The sequence below is a fragment of the Eulemur rufifrons genome, chromosome 30 (assembly GCF_041146395.1).
Source record: "Eulemur rufifrons isolate Redbay chromosome 30, OSU_ERuf_1, whole genome shotgun sequence".
NCBI classification, from domain to species: domain Eukaryota; kingdom Metazoa; phylum Chordata; class Mammalia; order Primates; family Lemuridae; genus Eulemur; species Eulemur rufifrons.
The window spans coordinates 69,296,674-69,301,048 of NC_091012.1; the positions used below are offsets into that span (position 1 = coordinate 69,296,674).

Sequence of the window (4,375 nt, forward strand, 5' to 3'; positions counted from 1 at the left end):
TAAACTTAAAAAAAAATGCAGTGGCCTCTGCTTAAAGAAAGTTCAGTTCTTATTTATGCATGAGTAAGTGAATGCATCCATAATAGGACATGTGTATATAGGATTGGATTCTTAATGCATTCAACTTTTCTGTGGAAAGCTACTGCCATCTTTCTCAACATTCTCTCAAATTTTCATTTAAGTTAAAATGTTTATTGCAATTTCATAAGTATTGTATGTATACCTATTGTGTGTATATATGCACATATATATTATATACAATATACGCAATATTGTATAAAATACATATATTGTATATGTAAAAAGTTGGGATATTTCAATGAAATGTTAATATGTTCACTTCTACAATATTTGATGCCTCAAACATTAAAAGTATCTTATCTAAATTCATTTAGTAGAAACATCCCACCAATAAGAATGAAGACAATCTAAAGGAGGTGTGTGCACTGGGCATGGTTTTAAGAAGTTGGTAAGATTGAGATATTTGAGTCAAATATTCTGAGTGATTGACAACTTCCTAGACACATTGACCTGGCACTATGCCAAAGAAATTAGTACTATATTGCTTAGATCAAGGTCAATGAGCTTTCTCTTGAGGAAATATGGACTTGGGACATGAAAATACTGAGTAATTGGAGAGTTTCATTTTACTTAAGTGAAAACGGAGACTCAGACTTGTTATATAACTTCCTAAAGGACATACTGGCAGTAAGAGTGTATCTAATAGGTAATGGAATAAATCAGCATTCCCAGAAATGAAATCTATATGAGGTAGTTAGAAATTCCCTCCTGTGGGATACAGAAGCACATATATATAGATTTAACATGGCTAACTCAAAGTTGCACTATCTTCCTGGATTATATGTATGTAAGAGGCATAGAGAACAACTTGCCAAGGCTTTTTGAATCCATGTGGAAAATAAATGATAAAACTTTTAGAAACATGGAATCTTTATCCCTTAATAATTTTGAATTCTAGACAGAAAATTTAAGAGCTTGGAATGTTCACTCCTTTCTTCATGCTTTGGCTTTCAAAGAAAGACGTGAATTTTAAGTTGGGTCAAGGTTTTAGATTATGTCAAAGACATATTACTTTTAAAATTTTGCCTTAAGATGGATTCTTATCAAGGGGATGCATACAAAAATATCATGTTGGACAAGAGACTGGTTAAAATGGCAGAAAGAATTTGAAAATGAAATTCATGAGTTAAGGAAATGGTGGTGATGGAAGGTGAAAATTCACTTCATACCTCACAGACACTAAGAATTTTCCACATATTGTCCTAACGCTTTTCATGTTTTTTTCTAAAACAATGTTTATAGTTGATAAACTGAATCAATCACTTGCCTTTTTTTTTTTTTTTACCTCAGTCTGTTTTGGCCGTTTGTTGTCAATCATTTGTTTTCTTTCTTTCACTAAAATTATTAGAATTATATTAGTACCCTTAAATCCATCTACTTTCAGCATCATTCTTAGTTCTAAGAAATTATAAAATCACCATAGATTTGTATCTACCACTCACAATTACATGTCATACTGGATAATCTAAATCAGTGAATAAGGCAAAAAATTTTTTTATTAAACTTTAAGAGTTGATTATGTTCTTCTACTTGGATATAAATATGTTTGGTATTCTAGGAATTCACACAAAATAAAATAACGGATCACCAACATTTGCTACACTTAAACTGAAAAATGTATCATTTTCCCCATCTTTACCTTATGTTAAATCTCCTTCCATTTTATTTCTTAAATATAAGTAACAACAACAGAGGAAAAGGCAGCTAGTTTGTTATTATTCTTTAATAATCATATTCCCCTGAAACATATTTAGCAGTGTCCTTAACATGCTTTGGGAGCAAAAGCTCATGTATATAATTTATTAATACTGTAACACATAGGTGTTGTTTATCTGAAATTCAAATTTAATGGAATATCCTGTATTTTAACTTGTAACTTTATTTTTTTTAATTTTTTAATTTTTTTTTAAGCAGAGTCTTGCTCTGTTGCCCAGGCTAGAGTGAGTGCCGTGGCATCAGCCCAGCTCACGGCAACCTCAAACTCCTGGGCTTAAGCGATTCTTCTGCCTCAGCCTCCCAAGTAGCTTGGATTACAGGCATGCGCCACCATGCCTGGCTAATTTTTTCTATATATATTTTTAGTTGGCCAGATAATTTCTTTCTATTTTTAGTAGAGATGGGGTCTCACTCTTGCTCAGGCTGGTCTCAAACTCCTGACCTCAAGCGATCCACCTGCCTCGGCCTCCCAGAGTGCTAGGATTATAGGTGTGAGCCACCGTGCCCGGCCCTAACTTGTAACTTTAAATTGATAGCATTGCTATTTCTTGCCATTGAGGAAGTTATTTTATAAAAATGATATCTGCACTAGTATGTTTATCACAGCAGAATTCACAATTGCAATGTTATGGAACCCATGTAAGTACCCATCAGCTGATGAGTGGTTAAAAAAAATGTGATATATGTGTGTATATATATTTACATATACACACACACATAAACACAACCCATGGAATACTACTTAGCCATGGAAAGGAAAGAAATAATGTCTTTTACAGCAACTTGGATGGAATTGGAGGCCATTATCCTAAGTGAAGTAACCCAGGAACAAAAAACCAAACACAGCATATTCTCACTTGTAAGTGGGAGCTAAAGCAATGGGCATGCATGGTCATACAGAGTGAAATAATGGATAACCTCAGAAGGGGGAGGTTGGGAGGGGGCTACAGGATGAAAAATTATCTATTGAGTACAATGCACTATTCAGATGACGGGTATACAAAAAGCCAAGACTTCTCCACTATATAATTCATCCATGTAACAAAAAACAATTTGTACCCCCTAAATCTATTGAAATAAAAATTTTAAAATATAAAATAAAAAAGATATCACAATACTTTATATCACATCCCTTTGAGGCATTTCTTTTTGTTTTACTGAAGAGATTTATTTATATATTTTATTTTATTTTATTGCATGGGAATCTTCTAATAAGGACGGGAAAATCTGCTAGACAAATTCTAAAAGAGCCATATCATTGAGATTTCTTGTTTGGCTGTTTATTAGTAAGGATAATAATCTCTTATTTAAATAATATTTAACAAAGTTATTCTACATTTATTATTTCATTTGATCATTACAAAATCCTATGAGGTTGGTCAATATATGCACTTTATAAGTGATGAAGTTGAAATAACTGTGACTTGCAGAAGTCACATGTTAGTAGCAGAGATTAGATTAAAATCCAGGTTTGGGGAACTCTCCAGAACACACTTTATAGAATATGTTACAGTATTCCCTAACCATTTAAAACAGAAAGCATAAACATTACAAAACCAAACCTTTTACTTGAGCAGTTTTCAGATACATTTCTGAAGTACATAAAATACCTTACATCTTTTCCTCATACAAATTGAAACTTTTTTTTCTATGTTTCCAATATGACAGTACTATATCCATTCTAATAAAGACTTTGAATAACTAACGTATCTTTTTTGAAATACTATCTTAATTATAGAAAAAACAATTGCCACTTGAAATTTTTTTTTCTGTTAAAAAGACCATGTTTATTTTTTTATTTTTTTTAAGAGTCTAACAGTATATCTTGTTAGATACAGTATGTCCTCATAATGTATACATTATTTCTTGTACAATGATATGAAATAATATGGGAAATATTCATGATAAATTATTAAGTGAACAGTGCAAGTTAAAAACAACAGTTTCATATTTTTTCCCCACCCCCCCTTTCCCGAGTCAGCATCTTCAAGTGTTACCACTCCCCAAACGGTGCGCAATGCACTCATTGTGTAGGCATACCCCCATTCCCTCCCCAACCCCCCACCTCAGTCTGATGTCCAATTGGTGTTGTTCCCAGATTTGTATTTAGGTGATGATCAGGGAAACCAATTTTCTGGTGAGTACATGTGATGCTTGTTTTTCCATTCTTGGGATACTTGACTTAATAGAATGGGTTCCAACTCTCTCCAGGAGAACCATAGAGATGTCGTATCTTCATCATTCCTTATAGCTGAGTAATATTCCATGGTATACATATACCACAGTTTACTAATCCAATCATGTATTGATGGGCATTTGGGTTGTTTCCACATCTTTGCTATTGTGAATTGTGCTGCTATAAACATTCGGGTACATATGTCTTTGTTACAGAATGACCTTTTTTCCTTTGGGGATATGCCCAGTAATGGGATTGCTGGGTCAAATGGCAGGTCTACTTGAATCTGTTTAAGATACCTCCATAATGCTTTCCACAGGGGTTGCACTAGTTTGCAGTCCCACCAGCAAAGTATGAGTGTTCCTGTCTCTCCACACCCACGCCAACATGTGTTGTTTTGGG

The 4,375-nt window shown here is 33.5% G+C and overlaps 1 non-coding gene across 1 annotated transcript; it reads right to left on the bottom strand.

Moving 5' to 3' along the window:
- Positions 1-2,995: 2,995 nt before the first annotated feature.
- LOC138379328 (U7 small nuclear RNA) lies at positions 2,996-3,058 on the bottom strand. Its single transcript, XR_011232096.1, has one exon. It is a non-coding gene; the product is annotated as a U7 small nuclear RNA (small nuclear RNA).
- Positions 3,059-4,375: the final 1,317 nt, after the last annotated feature.